The following is a 16,630-nucleotide window of genomic DNA, read 5'->3' as shown; positions in this document are numbered from 1 at the left end:
ACAGTTCATTTCAGTAATAACATAAGTCTAGGATTTACAACAGTCTACACTGTTATGATTGTTGGAGGCCTCTTTTTTGGGCTCAGTTTGACATGTGCTTTAGTGAATGACTGCAACTAAAGCCAGTACAATTTCGTTAGATGTAGCACCAATTTTTTTCCAGTCAGTATCTTCTAAAGGATAGAAGATTTTCTGTTTTCTCGCAGACTTTCATATTTTTTCCACTCTTTGCGGAGCAACACAAAACACAGATATATTGTTTTTATTACTATTAGATGTCTGGGTAGGTCACACATATTTTACCACTGCTAATGGATTGATCCCGGTAGATTAACAAGGAATATTCAATTCTAATAAGAAGCATGTTAACCTAGACAAAATGTTCTTTACAGAAATATTTTCACCATGCCTCTATAGACAACAAATGCATGTGACAATAAACTTGCTTGTACCCATGTGTTTACACAACAAATGCATTACCACAAACAGAAGGTCAAAGGCTACTATGAAATGGAATATATAATTGGAATAATACCTAAAGTATATGATAGTGGTGCCAACCATTATTTCTTTCTATTATACCTTACAGTGTTCTAGCAAAATTACTGCTGCATGCTCTTTCAAATAAAAATCAAATTTTATGAAGGACACGGAGGCTCCTATTATATTGCATTCTCTTTCTTTATTACTACTCCCTCAGCAGCAAAAAATACAGGAAGTAGTTTAACTGAAGAGAAAAAACATATATCAAGACATATAAACAGGTCAGCCAATCAGCAGTAGATCCAAGTACATCAAAGGGTGTGACATGCTGCTGCACTTCCTCTCTTTTCTTGCTGCTCCCTCAGCGGACAGTTGAGTATTTCTGTGCTCTGTGTTATTATATGCATGATTGCTGTTCTTATTTTCCATCCGTTTTGATTTTGGTCTCATTATTGTTCCGTTTTATTTCTGTTATCATTATTATTATTCTATTCGTTTTATTTGTTTATACATTTGTGCCTTCCCATATACCTCCGCCCCCCCCTTACCATGTTTGTTGTGCATTCTATTTGCTCGGTTTCGGCCGTTTGCGGTTCCCTCTTATCTCCTACCTTTCCTGGTCCCTCCGTTTGCTTTGCCGGTATCGCGTGCTCTTCTCGGAGCTTCTGCTTCACTGGCTTCGTTTTCTGCCGGCGAGTCTCGCGCGCGCATGCGCTCTGACTCGTACGGCGGCCATCTTTGTTCGGACACTTCTCACTGGTTTCCCGCAATTCCAGCTGCGTGCTCTTCGCCGGTAGACATCTCAGATCCTTTGTTTTTTCTCCAGGTGTTTCATCTCGGGTTAATCAACCCTTTGTTTTCATTTCTTAGCTGGTATTTGGCGTTTTGGTGTTTGTGTCATGGATCAGTTTAGTGATCAGGCTGCTCCTACTGGGGCTGCAGGTTCCTCCATTTGAGCTCAGGATGATGCTCAGCCCCTGTCATCTGAGGATTTCCAGTCTCTTTTAGATGCTACAATGTCCCACTCCATTTCTAAAGCCCTTTCCTCTGCTATGGGTGCTATGTCTCATTCCATAACTCAATCTATCCAACAAGCTTTGATCCAAGCTCCTGTGGCCTCAGCTCCCACTACTGTGGCCACTCCTGCTGCAGGCAAAAAGGCCCTATTTAAATCTAAGCACCTTTCTCCACTCCTGACTGACAGCCATGCTACTGTCCTGATGGACAAGGTTCATATTCCTGTCACTGAGAGCGCTGATCCACCGCGCAAAAGAGTCCCTGACCGGAAAAAAACAGCCAGACACTGGAAAAGAGCTAAAGCTCAGGTTGATTCATCAGAATCTGATGAGAGTGGTGATGACCTTATTTCATATAAGGATCTCGGTTCTGATATTTCTGATGAGGACGAATTCCCTGAGTTTGATACGTCCCCCTCTGGGGTTGATACTGTCAGGTTTCTTGACCCGTCTGGTGAAACCGATGCTAATGTTAGAGACCCTCAGGGCAATCCCCTCTTCGATCCAGATAACTTGCGCCACCCACGCTTTGCCGAATGGGACCCCCCCGGCGCATATCGCCCAATATCTCGCTCTCTGGGTACGCAAACCCCTCACGAAGGAGAGTAGACGTAAACTTAGGGCTGAATGCCCCAGGCCCATAGTACCTGATGAGGTCTGTAAGACTCCTGAGGTTGACCCTCAGATTATACAGTTTCTGTCTAAGACGGGCTGGAAGCCCAGAAAGGGTTTGGAGTTCTCTCTTCGTCACTGTCAGGATAAACTCCTAGACAGCTTGGGCCCCATCACCAAACTGTTTGAATTGCTTAAAGCGGGGAAAGCTTCTCCTGACTCCTTTGATTTTGATGAGGCTCTGGGCTGGCTCCAACGCTTGGTTTGTTTGACAGGCAACGGTAATGCCGCTCTCTGTGCGGAGAGACGCAAGTCCATCCTGATCAAAATAGAGCCCAATTTGGTCAATATGGCTACTCAGGAACCGGGTCCATCAGCCAAAGGCCTGTTATTTGGGTACTCGTTTGTCAAAAATGTTGGCTCCTTTGTAAAGACTTTTACGGCCCTCGATAAGGCTCAGTCCTCTATGAAACGAGTTTTCGCCCCTAGAGTTTTTGCAGGGGCCGGACGAAGCAGGGGCCGTTCGTCTGGCCGCGGTTCCAGATTCCAGGGGAACTATAGAGGTTCCTTCTCTCAACGTCCAGCCCTCCCTGAACAGAGGTCAACGCCCTTATTTCCTTCAAGAAGCCGCCCTGGATCCGCCAGAGGTTCCAGAGGATATTTTGCTTCCAGACGTCCTTACGGTAAGTCCCTTCACCCCCCCCCACGCGAAGGTGGGCGGTCGACTAGCGGCTTTTGCCCACGTTTGGGCTTTAATTACCTCAGACGCTTGGGTGTTGAACACGGTCAAAGGTTATCAGTTGGAACTAACCGTCTTTCCTCGACAGGCTCGTCTGCCTCCTTCCCCAAGGTTTCCACTACTTCAGAGCCAACTGATTTCAGAAGAGGTAAGGTCACTTTATCAAAAAGGGGCTATTCTTCCAACCCCCGTGATCGTTCCAGGGTTTGTCAGTTCGCTTTTCCTGGTTCCAAAGAAAGGAGGGGGTTCCCGTCCGGTCATCAACCTCCGACCTCTCAATGCGTATGTGGTGTATCACCACTTCAAAATGGAAGGGATTCATTGTCTCCGGGAGACTGGATAGTGAAATCAGATCTTCAGGACGCATATTTCACGATTCCGATCGCGGCCTCTCACCAGAATTTCCTTCAGTTTCTTTGGGCAGGTCAGAAGTGGAGGTTTACATGTCTTCCTTTCGGCCTTTCGTCGCCCCCGTGGTGTTTTACGAAGGTCATGAAACCGGTAGTGGCGTTTCTTCGTTCTCGGGGAGTACGTTTCATAATCTACCTGGACGACATCCTCATCATGGCTCAATCTCCTTCGCTCCTTCGGTTGGGCCCTTCATCTTCTTCAGTCGCTGGGGTTTCTCATAAATGGAGACAAATCTTGTTTCGTGCCATCTCAGACCATGGAATTTCTGGGTTTTCGGGTAGACCCGTTCAACAGTCTCTTTTTCTTCCACAGTCCAAGATCGTGGCCATCAAGAAGGAGATCAGGCGCTTGCTGCGTCTAGAGACGGTGACTGTGCGTCAGGTTGCGAGGATGATAGGGCTGTTGTCCTCTTCCATTCAGGCCATATTCCCGGGTCCGCTCCACTACCGGGCGCTGCAAAGGTTACGAACTTCGTCGCTATCTTCGGTGCCCTCTTACGAAAATTGTCTCTCTCTCGACGCCGAATCCAGAAACGAGCTGATGTGGTGGTTGTCCCACATGGAAGCTTGGAATGGCAGAGCCATCTTCGGCACCACTCCAGACGTGGTTATAGAATCGGACGCCAGCTTACATGGCTGGGGAGCGCGCTACGGGACTATATCTACAGGCGGCAGGTGGTCCTCAGAAGAGTCCCTTCTTCACATCAGCTGCCTGGAACTGTTAGCTGGCTCTTTTGCCATCCGGAGCCTAGCGCCTCCCACTGCCTCCTGTTCCGTTCTTCTCAAGCTGGACAACGTGGCGGCGGTTCGGTATATCAACCATCTTGGGGGCACCAAATCCAGACTGTTGGCATGTCTTGCAAGGGACTTCTGGAGGTATTGTCTTCTTCATGGCATCTCAGTGACCGCCGTTCACATTCCCGGTCTTTCCAACATCACGGCGGATTGGAACTCGAGGTTTCTCAGAGATTCCGGAGATTGGCGCCTTCATCCTTCTGTCTTCGCCAAAATCAACCGTCTTTGGGGTCCTATGGAGATCGACTTGTTCGCGTCTCGCCTGAATTCGCATCTACCGAGGTTCTTCAGTTGGAGACCGGATCCGGAGGCACTTGCCACGGACGCATTTCTCCAACAGTGGCCGCGGACCCTCCTTTATGCGTTCCCTCCTTTCAGCATGATCGCAAGGACGATTTTGCACATGACTCGATTCCAGAGGTCTCTCATTCTGATAACTCCGTTGTGGAAATCTCAGCCCTGGTTTCCCAGACTGTTGGAAACGTCGACGGATTTTCCCAGACCTCTCCCATCCTTCCGGGACCTGCTTCTCGACCCGGACCGTGAGCCGCACGACCTGATTCTTCTGAACAAGCTTCAGTTGGTAGCTTGGCGTGTTTCCGGGGACCTTGGTCTGTCGAGGGTGTTTCACAGCGAACTCTCCTCCTCCTGGCCGATGCATGGGCCCCGGGTACTAGAAGAGCCTATTCTTCCGCATGGCGATCCTGGTCCAGCTGGTGCCTGGGACGGTCATTGGATCCCGTTTCGGCCCCTCTAAATATGGTTCTTTCTTTCCTTACGGATCTTTTCCAAGACAACAAGGCGTATCGCACGGTTAATTTGTACCGTTCGGCCATTTCAGCTGGTCACTCTCCTGTGGATGGTGTTCCTATTGGCCAACACCCTTTAGTATGTAGGTTACTCAAGGGTATTCGTTTTTCCAGGCCCCCTGTACCCCGTTACTCCTCTACGTGGGACGTCAACGTTGTCCTTCGGTTTCTGGAGGCTTGGTCTCCTAATCATGAACTGTCGCTTAAGGAGTTATCTGCTAAACTTTTACTTTTGCTCAGTGTTCTATCCTGTAAAAGAGTTTCGGATGTCCGAGCTTTAGATTTTTCTGCTAAGGTCTACCGTCCAGATGGTGTTTTGTTCGATATTTCTAGGAGAACTAAGACCAATATTAAATCGGTTTTTTATCCGTCTTTTCCTCTTCATCCCCTCTTTTGTCCCGTGCTTTGCCTTTGGGAGTATGAGAGTCGCACTCGGGATCTTCGGAGTTCCTCATCTCTTCCATTGTTCATTTCTTTTAGGCGACCTCATGCTTCTGTTTCTTCTTCCACTCTTTCCAGCTGGTTGAAGTGGATCTTGCATCGGGCAGGCATTGATACTTCCATTTTTTCTCCTCACTCTGTTAGGAGTGCTTCGGCGTCTAAGGCTGCAGTCCTTGGTTGTCGTATGGAGGATATTTTGAAAGCTGCGGACTGGTCTTCTGATTCTACGTTTCGGGAATTCTATCTTCGCCCTATCCATCATTTTTCTGAACGCTTGGTTGATCAGCTTTAAAATTGCAATATAATAGGAGCCTCCATGATTTCTACCAGTGTCCTATTTTCTCTGTTTTAGTTTGATGTCTTCTGGATGCTTCCGGCAAGTTATCAGTTCCTTGAGATGACTGTTCCTGTTTGCGTTTTATTGGTTCCGGTTTGATTGGATCGGCAAGAAAAGAGGAAGTGCAGCAGCATGTCACACCCTTTGATGTACTTGGATCTACTGCTGGTTGGCTGACCTGTTTATATGTCTTACATAGTTACATAGTTACATAGGCTGAAAAAAGACATGCGTCCATCAAGTTCAGCCTTTCCTATATCTGTTAATTTGTTGCTGTTGATCCAAAAGAAGGCAAAAAACCCCGGCTTCGCTCTTTCCAATTTTGCACTAACCAGAGAAAAAAATTCCTTCTTGACCCCAAAATGGCAGTCAGATTTCTCCTTGGATCAATAAGCTGTTTCCCCATAATTAAAGATTATATCCCCGAACATTATGTTTTTCCAGGTATCCATCCAGTTGCAGTTTAAACGTCTGTACAGACTCTGATAAAACTACCTCTGCAGGTGTCCTATGCATAGTCCTGTTTATGAACAGATTTCCACACAATGGTTTGTATTGGCCCCGAATATATTTATATAACGTTATCATATCCCCTCTGAGGCGACGTTTTTCTAAACTAAACAGATTTAAATTAGTTAACCTTTCTTCATAACTATATTGCTCCATTCCTTTTATTAATTTTGTAGCCCGCCTCTGCACCCTTTCTAGTGCTATGATATCCTTCTTTAGAAAAGGTGCCCAAAATTGCACAGCATACTCAAGGTGCGGCCTTACCATTGATTTATACAGAGGCAAAATTATATCTTTATTCCGCGACTTGATGCCCCTTTTTATACACGACAATACCTTACTGGCCTTAGCAACCGCAGACTGACACTGCACATTGTTGCCTAGTTTGTTGTCTATAACAATTCCCAAATCCTTCTCATTTGTCATTACCCCTAATTCACTACCGTTTAGGGTGTAGGTTGCTTGTGCATTCGCTACCCCGAAGTGCATAACTTTACATTTATCTACATTGAATTTCATCTGCCATTTGAGTGCCCAGTCCCCCAGTCTATCTAGATCCCTCTGCAGCACTGTAATATCCTGCTCGCCCTGTATAACTTTACCTAGTTTTGTGTCATCTGCAAACACAGAAACATGACTTTCAATGCCTACTGCCAGGTCATTTATAAATATGTTGAATAAAATTGGTCCCAGAACAGAACCCTGAGGGACACCACTTACCACTTTTGACCAGTTTGAAAATTTACCATTTATAACAACTCTCTGTTCTCTACCTCTAAGCCAATGTTCTACCCAAGAACAAGAATTTGCATCTAGGCCAATTTCTTTCAGTTTGAATACTAACCTATTGTGTGGAACCGTGTCAAACGCCTTGGCAAAATCCAAGTAGATTACATCCACTGCAACACCCTGATCGACACTATTACTTACTTCTTCGTAGAATGCAATTAAATTAGTTTGACAGGACCTATGTTTCATAAAACCATGCTGATTTATGCTAATAATACTATTCTTCCCAAGGAATTCTTGAATATTATCCCTAAACAGCCCTTCAAATACTTTCCCAGCAACGGAAGTTAGGCTCACAGGTCTATAATTTCCGCGCACAGAGTTGGAACCCTTTTTGAAAATAGGAACCACATCTGCCTTCCTCCAATCCTCTACAATTCCTGAAAGAAAAGAATCCCGAAAGATTAGAAACAGAGGTTCACTTATTTCCTGACACAGCTCCTTAAGTACTCGTGGGTGAATACCGTCAGGCCCCGGAGCCTTGTTAACATTAATTTTCTTTAGTTGCTGCAGCACCTTGTCCTGGACCATCCACTCACAGTTTGACTGAAAATTTTTCTCAGTGGTCCTATGTATATCCATTGCCATAGGTTCCTCCATAACATATACTGAGGAAAAATAATTATTTAAAGTTTCTGCTTTTTCCTGGTCCTCCTTAACCAACACTCCCCTCTCTGTTATTAATGAACCTACGTTTTCATTCTTTGTTTTTTTAGAATTTATGTACTTAAAGAATTTTTGGGGCTTAGTTTTGCTCTCTTTGGCAATCACCCTCTCATTTTCTAGTTTAGCCCATCTAATCACTTTTTTGCATGCTTTATTGGCTTCCTTATATCTTATATAGGATGCCTCTGATTCGTCTGATTTAAATGCTGTAAAAGCCATTTTCTTATTTTTAATTTCCTGCTTAACGACCCCACTAAGCCACATCGGTTTCAATTTGTTTCTTTTATATTTGTTTCCTAGTGGTACATACTGAGAAGTGTACCCTGCTAATATTTGTTTGAAAATACTCCATTTTTCCTCAGTATTTTTATCCCTGAAGAGTTTTTGCCAGTCAATAAGTTGTAAAGCTGCCCTTATCTTATTGAAATTGGCCTTCTTAAAATTATACGTTTTAGTATTCCCCATGGGCAATTTCTTTTTTGAGTTTATTTCAAAGGAGACCATATTGTGATCACTATTACCCAAGTGCTCCCCCACTTGAATGTTAGACACAAGATCAACATTGTTTGTTATCACCAGATCCAAACAAGTATCCTTTCTAGTTGGTGCTTGTACCAGTTGTGACATGAAGGTGTCATTTAACAGGTTCAAAAACCTGGATCCCCTTGCAGAACTACTAGTCTCTCTATCCCAATTTATGTCCGGGTAATTGAAATCTCCAATAATTAACGCGTTACCCAGATGTGCAGCTTTCTCAATTTGTTCTAACAGCTTCCTCATCATTGTTAACATTAGGTGGTTTATAACATATCCCAACCAGTAGTTCTTTTCCTTTTTTTTGCCCCAAGTTGATATCTACCCATAAAGCTTCCACAAATCCCTTGTCGCCTTCAAGATGCTTAATATTTGACTTTAGCTCGTTGCTAACATACAAGCATACTCCTCCTCCCTTCCTGCTTTTTCTGTCCTTCCTATATAACGTATAACCTTTTAAGTTAACTGCCCAGTCATGGGTCTCATCCCACCATGTGGGATGCCTATTATATCATATTGGTTAGTGTATGCTATTGCCTCTAGTTCTCCCATTTTGTTATTTAGGCTCCTTGCATTAGCAAGCATACATTTAATATTACCCTGAGTCTCTTGAATTTTATGAGAATTTTTATTAATACATACCTCCTCTGTTCTGATCTTGCCCCTCCCCCCATCTCCACCCCCCTTGTTCTGATCTGAAGCCCCACTCCTTTCTGCATCTCCATTTTCAAGATCTCTGTGTCCCTCCCCCCCTACCACTAGTTTAAAAACTCCTTCAGCCTTCTAGCCATCCTCTCCCCTAGCACAACAGACCCTCTTCCGTTTAGGTGCAATCCATCACCGCTATAAAGATTGTACCCAAGCGCAAAATCAGCCCAGTGCTCTAGAAAGCCAAAACCCTCCTTCCTACACCATGACTTTAGCCACGCATGTACCTCCCTGATCTCCCGCTGCCTTTCTACTGTTGCGCGTGGCACAGGTAATATTTCTGAAAATACTACCTTAGAGGTCCTTTTCTTCAATTTATCTCCTAATACCCTGAAATCATTCTTTAGGACCTTCCATTTTCCACTGACTTTGTCATTGGTACCAATATGGACCATGACAGCCGGGTCTTCCCCAGCCCCTCCCAATAATCCATCCACTCTGTCAGTCTTGATATATGTTCAAGTAGTTAAACTACTTCCTGTATTTTTTGCTGCTGAGGGAGTAATAATAAAGAAAGAGAATGCAATATAATACTCGCCTCCGTGTCCTTAATAAAATCATGACTTTACGTCATGAGACTAGTAAAATCTTAGAATTATCTTACTGATTTCTGTCTCTCTCTAGCTCATCATCACAGTAAGAATGGAAGAACAGACAGCCATTTAACTGTATCCATGCATGTGATTGGCTATAGCAGCGTTCACATGCATGTAAGTGCAGGGGATCTGCTGTAGGCTGACTGTTCCAGTCATGGAGTGGTTAGCTACAGAGGTGACCTTGAGATCACCATGATCACAGCTATGTAGGACTGTTTTTACAGTGTTTTACAATTTTTTTTATCATATTATCTAATTTCCTATAAAAAAAATAAAATATGATGAAAAATAAAAACAAAAAACTTTTTCTCACTTAAAAAAAAACAAAAAAAAAAACACTTGTACTCATCCAAAAAAGCTAGTGAACAAACCTGCTAAATAGATTCTACTATTTGTCCTGAGTTTAGAAATAACCAATGTTTTTATGTTTTTTTTTTTTGCATTTTTCTGCAAGTTATTGGGCAATAACCCAATAACAAGTAGTGTTTTGCTATTTCAAAACCATTTTTTTCCGAAGCTGGCCATTCTGCCCCATGTGCTATTTTGGGTATCTTTGAAGCTGGCCAATTCAGTATGCCTCCTCAAACCATATATTCTTGAAAAGTAGACACCTGAAGGTATTTCAAATGCTGGTATTTTAACCCTTTCCATGCACTAATTCTACTACCACCCTTTGTCAAACTTTCTGGTAGTAATTTATTTTGTGTTTTTTTATCACTTAAACAGAATTCCCATGTTATTCCAAAATATTTATTAACTAAATCTGATGACTAGATTTTACCACCTAAAATATGGTTTGTTAAAAATATATAGCATTACCAGATTATATATACTGTTTTATCCATATTTGTTAAATAATACTAGGTTTTTACTAGCATTTTAATTCTAATGTATGGTAGCTTTCTGAGTAAACAGCACCAATCCTTTCAAGACCAAGGATTTTCCATACACTAAAGACTGGAGTTTGTCTGCAAAACTATGATTTCCTTTTTCCGTATTTGATGTAGTCACAGAAATTATATATCATTTTGTTCAGGACAAGTAGGGTCTTCTTTTAAAATCATAGAAATACTGTACCTAAAACATGGTAATTATTAGTGATAAGATTTAAGAAAAACCTATACTTACATAGAAAAAAATATCAACTTTTTAGTTCAAGTTTTTGTGGTAGGGTTAAGGGATATAGTGGCACATTGTTTTTGAAAAAAAAAAGGATTTTTTTTGGCATTGTTGCTCAAAAACAGCGTCTCTTTTCTTGTTCCGCCCAGGAACCCAGAGGAGTCACGTGAATTTACGTCACATGACTCTGCTCCGTTCCTGCTTCCTCTTGGCGGGACAAGAGAAGAAACGCTGTGTGCGAGCAACGCAAAGGCAGCCTTGCGGGAGTGCATTAGATTAGAATAACTTATTTTTAATGAGTTTAATATATTTTAATATTTAATGTATTATAGTAACTAGTGTTACATGGGACAGTCCTGATTTTGGGTCTCTGTCCCGCTGTCTCGCCTATCCCTTCCTCTGTCCCGCTTTACAGGGGCAGAGGAAGGTTGAGGCGAGATCCGTACTCACCTCAGGTGCAGCTGCGGGGGGGCGCACAGACGCCCAATCAGCAGCTGCAGCCTGCAGACTAGTTGGGAGATCACAATTTCCCTCTAGTCGGCTCAACATTAGGGAGCGTGAGGTCTGTCACTTCAGACCTCACTTTACTGCTCCCTAATCACTACCCACGTGCAAATAATGCAGACTTTGCGCTCCCACCACAGGATACAGGAGCGCAGAAGGTGGATGGTGGAAGAGGTAAGAGATGGGGAGAAAGGGGTGTAAGGGCAGTGTATGTATGTGTTTGTAAGCTTGTGTGTGTAAGAGCAGTATATGTATTTGTTAGCTAGTGTGTAAAGGCAGTGTATATATGTGTGTGTGTAAGGGCAGTGTACATGTAAATGTGTGTGTAAGGGCAGTGTACATGTATATGTGTGTATACCAAAGAAGAAAACGAGTTCTACACAAGCCCTTATACTATAAAAATATTATTTTATTATACAGAAAAATATATAAAAACACACACAATATTTCATAAGTTTGGACAACAGAGGTCTCCAGGAAACAAGTCAGAGCATATGGAGGAACTGCACTTGCATATATATAAAGTGACTAGTGTGCATATGGACAATAAATCAGATCAGAAATAAGGTGCTTTATCATGTCAAAAATGCTATCAATTACTCACTATGGAGTGCACCCATTAATTCTAAGGCTTATAACATTCCTATAGCGCCACAAATATACATAAGTGATCAAATAATCAATAGAATGTCCATAAAGTGCCCCCTTGAGAAAGGAGAACCGAAACGGCGTAGGGGAAGTGGAGGCTGTAATTATGGGTAAGATGTGATCCTTATATATGTATATGTGTGTGTAAGGGCAGTGTACGTGTATATGTGTGTATCTAAGGGCAGTGTACGTGTATATGTGTGTGTAAGGGCAGTGCATGTGTATATGTGTGTGTGTAAGGGCAGTGTACATGTATGTGTGTGTGTGTAAGGGCAGTGTACGTGTATATGGGTGTATCTAAGGGTAGTGTACGTGTATATGTGTGTATCTAAGGGCAGTGTACGTGTGTGTGTGTAAGGGCAGCGTATGTGTATATGTATGTGTGTAAAGGCAGTGTATGTGTATACATGTTTATGGGCAGGTGTGTGTAAGAGCAGTATATACGTGTGTGTAAAGGCAGTTTATGTATATATGTGTGTTTATGGACAGGTGTGTGTGTAAGGGTCCTGGGAGGGAGGCTAACATTAGTCTTTTTTCATTTAAAAAAAACTCTGCTGCTGTAGACTACTCTTCCAATGATGCTCAGCCAGCATTATGGAATTTTTGTTCACAGCTAGCATCTGCAGCTTTACTGTTGCTGCACTTCCCATGACGCTCAGCCAGCATCATGGAAGTAGTATGTCTGGCTGAGCCTCATGGGAATTCAAATCAATGTGTTGGTTATTTTTAATATGCATGACTGTGCTGACAAAAACAAAGCATATTTTAAGTGGCGAGGCAAGCGTGACATTGTAAAGTGCAATTGCTTGTATCGGTGAGTTCAGGGAGATTTAAAAAAAAAAAAGTGTCCCTCTTTCACATTTTCAAATGTTGGGAGGTATGCTGATGTAATCACACATTGTTTAATAAAATGGCTCTGAACAACATGGTTTACATGATTCGCTAATGACATCATTTACTGTATATTAGAGTTTTATTCATACAACTGAGAACCACTGACATAAGTCACACGTTAATAACATGTTGAAGAAGTACTCTAAAAATAGGTAGAATTGATAAAAAAAATCTTTTTGTAATATCGTCAAAATAATACATTATAATCATATTAATGAATTTATTTAAATCTTACCATACTTGTATTATACTATAAAATTAATGCAATATCGCAATCATTATTTTTAATGAATTGAAAATATTAATATAATCCTATTATATTACGAAATGAATCACGAATAAAGGTTTAATTATATTCACTAAATAACTGGAGTTATAGATACATTTCTTCACTGAGAGAACTAAAATGAGAAGAGCATATAAATATAGTAAAATATGGTTTATCACAATTCGGTGTAATACGGAGACATGTTTATTTAGAAATTTGCTTTCGTAATGCCTCAGATGAAGTATAGGAATTCACAAGAATAGTGGAAACACTTCGTCGTTATTTTCACGCTCCGGTACTTTAATAACGATGACGCTTTCTAATATAAGGACAATTTGTTTCCGCCTACTAAATTACCTCAAGTTTCGTCTTTGCCCTCAACATTACTCTACCGTTCAAGGAAAGTGCGCGCGGGTCTCCATGACAACTAAGGACCCTGGGTGTCTCCGCCCGCATACAGGAAGTGCCGCACTGAGTATTCCTCTTCCGCCTGAGGAACGTTACAACGAGCGAAATACAAAACGGGAATTTTTTTTTCTCTTTTCTATTTGGGTTCCATTGACGGAGTTTTATTTTGTTTCCTCCATCAGGATAACTCTCCCCAGATTGCAGCACAAATATTTTTTTCCCTACACAATCGGAAAGGTATTGATAAGAACATTTCATTTACTCTTTATATATTTGAAAAGGTTACTAGCATAAAGATATATTTCTCTTCAATAACATTCGCTCTTGTATCTGGGTGCAAAAATCACACCAGTAGTGCAATATATCCCATTTACATTGTTTCCTGGCAACGTAGCTTGTAATATGTTCAGAAAAATATGTATGTCTTTATGTGTATAAATAAAGAATATAAAATCGGTACTGATAATAAATAGGAAACGTTGTGCTAATACACATCCTTGCTACTGATTGAGGTTTGAGATGACAAATTAGAACATGCAGATTTTGGATTCATTTTAACCCACCATACAGTGGCATCCCAAGGGGGATGGGAGCCGCACCCGAAGCTGCTGTCATTTGGCTGCGGCTACCCATAGGCAAAGTGATCGGCGCTGTGTGTGTGTGTGTATATATATATATATATATATATATATATATATATATATATATATATATGTATATGTATATGTGTGTCCAATAGTATACAACTGCACACCAACGAATTCTTGCAGCCTGGTGCTTGATAGCCCGGCAGAGTAACATACAGAAATACACAAGTAGTTAACAGCACTCGGGTCTTCTTTTTAAATAATGCAATGATGAAACGTTGACCCTAATGGAGCATCATTGCATTATTTAAAAAGACCTGAGTGCTGGTAACTACTTTTGTATTTTTGTGTGTATATATATATATATATATATATATATATATATATTTTTTTTTTTTTATTATATATGGTGGACACCACAGAGGAGGTGCCCCCATGTGGTAGCAGAGCCAGTTAAGGACATCATGGATCTCCCTCTAACCGGCTCTAACAAGAGCTTAATAAAAGATCCTTAGAGGTATATTCTGTATGTGCTAATAAAATCCTTTGGGGATTGGCATTTTAAGCTCCCTGTGTGCTCCCATTCATTTGGATATACACTATTGCCATAATTAGCGTTTGACCTGGAAACAATGTCCATTTGGTTTTCTGGCTGCTGCTTTCTTACAGCAGATAGAAAGCACTTTCAGAGACATTCATAGTAGAAGTTCATCTTTCCTTAAGCCACTCTTCAGCCTGATGTTACCTGGCCAACCATGTCGTGTATGTCGACTAGCATTCAGTTGACATAGATGGGTACCACCGGGATGGGATCGGTGTGAATTCTGCCATATGAGGAAAAAGCTTTGGAAATATGCAGACGTGTCCCAAGTGCCTCTACGTGTATGTGCAGTATATCAGGTAGTGATGTTGATGAAGGAGGTGCATAGCATGATTGGATACTGGCTTTGCTACATGAAGTCCATCTCTGCTTTCATCACATAAACTATTAAATGAAATATCTAAAATATGGCACTGCTTGACAAAAAAAATATAAGCGGTGTGTGTAGTTTCAGTAAATTACTGAAACAAATACACTGTATGTTTGCACCCTTGTTTTTACAACCACCACAGTTAAGTGATTATCTTGTCTGACATAGGCATGTGTGTTTTGGCTATGGCAAATGTATTTCAATACATACATGTCTTTGTGGTTACCAGAAAAATGTCATACCTGTGTAGGAATCACAACTACAGAGAAAAAGCATCCTTCAGGATGATAATTATTTGTGCACTCGCTGGCCACTTTATTAGGTACACCTTGCTAGTACCAGAGTGGACCTCCTTTTGTCTTCAGAACTGCCTTCATTCTTTGTGGCATACTTTTTGCAAGGTGCTGGAAATATTCTTCAGAGGTTTTGGTCCATATGGACATGATGGCATCACACAGTTGCTGCAAATTTGTCGGCTGCACATTCATGGTGCGAATCTCCCGTTCCACCACATTGGATTGGATTGATATTGGATTGATATCTGGCGAGTGTGGAGGCCATTGGAGTACAGTGAACTCATTTTCATGTTCAAGAAACCAGTTTGAGATGATGTGAGCTTTGTGACATGGTGCATTATCCTGCTGGAAGTAGCCATCAGAAGATGGGTACACTGCGGCCATAAAGGGATAGACATGGTCAGCAACAATACTCAGGTAGGCTGTCGCATTTAAACGATGTTCAATTGGTGCTAAGGGCCCCCAAATTGTGCCAAGAAAATGTCCCCCACGCTATTACGCCACCACCAGCCTAACCGATCATACAAGGCAGGATGGATCCATGCTTTTATGTTGTTTACGCCAAAGTCTGACCCTGCCATCTGAATGTCGCAGCTGGAATTGAGACTCATCAGACCAGCTAATGTTCTTCCAGTCTTCCATTGTACAATTTTGGTGAGCCTGTGCAAATTGTAGCCTCAGTTTTCTGTTATTAGCTGACAGGAGTGTCACCCGATGTGGTCTGCTGCTGCTGTAGCCCATCTGCTTCAAGGATCAACGTGTTGTGCGTTCAGAGATGGTATTCTGCATACATTGGTTGTAACCACCTGGTTATTTTAGTTACTGTTGTCTTTCTGTCATCTTGAACAAGTCTGCCATTCTCATCCCTACATCTGCTGCTCACTGTATATTTTCTCTTTTTCGGACCATTCTCTGTAAACCCTAGAGATGGTTGTGTGTGGAAATCCCAGTAGATCAGCGGTTTTTTTAAATACGACTGGCACCGGCAACCGTGCCACGTTCTAAGTCACTTAAATCCTTCCCAATTTTGATGCTCTGTTTGAACTTCAGCAAGTTGTCTTCATCACATCTACGTGCCTAAATGCATTGAGTTGCTGCTATGTGATTGGCTGATTAGCTTTTTTCGTTAACAAGCAATTGAACTGATGTGCCTGATAAAGTGATCAGTGAGTGTACATAAGACAGAGGTCGTCATGTTGATTTGGATCTGGGAGACAGAAAAAAAAATCTACAAACCTACTTTTTTGCTTCCCCAATACTGTTTTTATTGTCATTTGTTACCCCCAGATCTGCAGTTACAGGATGCCTGTTGGTGCAACAAGGCATAACACTCCTTTCTTCAATGCTGCACAACTGTGTACAGTACTGCAGTTAACCCCTTCATGACAAGGAGTACTTTACCATAAAGACTCAAGCTTGTATTTTGAACCATGATTCTTACACTCACGCACTGACACCTTACAGTAACAAACACACTAACCTTCTACACT

General features: G+C 41.9%; 1 protein-coding gene across 2 annotated transcripts in view; it reads left to right on the top strand.

Annotated features, from left to right (window-relative positions):
* The first annotated feature begins 11,173 nt into the window (after positions 1 to 11,173).
* SPDL1 (spindle apparatus coiled-coil protein 1) overlaps positions 11,174 to 16,630 on the top strand; it is a 22,788-nt gene continuing 17,331 nt past the window's right edge. The window contains exon 1 of one of the 2 annotated variants that reach the window (XM_053464127.1): positions 11,174 to 11,242. The gene's annotated coding sequence lies outside the window, so the exon portion shown is untranslated. Of the gene's footprint in view, positions 11,243 to 13,361; positions 13,524 to 16,630 lie in introns of those variants that run through there. The other variant, XM_053464126.1, reaches the window with a different exon arrangement.

The sequence above is a fragment of the Spea bombifrons genome, chromosome 4, assembly GCF_027358695.1.
Source record: "Spea bombifrons isolate aSpeBom1 chromosome 4, aSpeBom1.2.pri, whole genome shotgun sequence".
NCBI classification, from domain to species: domain Eukaryota; kingdom Metazoa; phylum Chordata; class Amphibia; order Anura; family Pelobatidae; genus Spea; species Spea bombifrons.
This window is presented reverse-complemented; position numbering and strand designations above follow the sequence as displayed.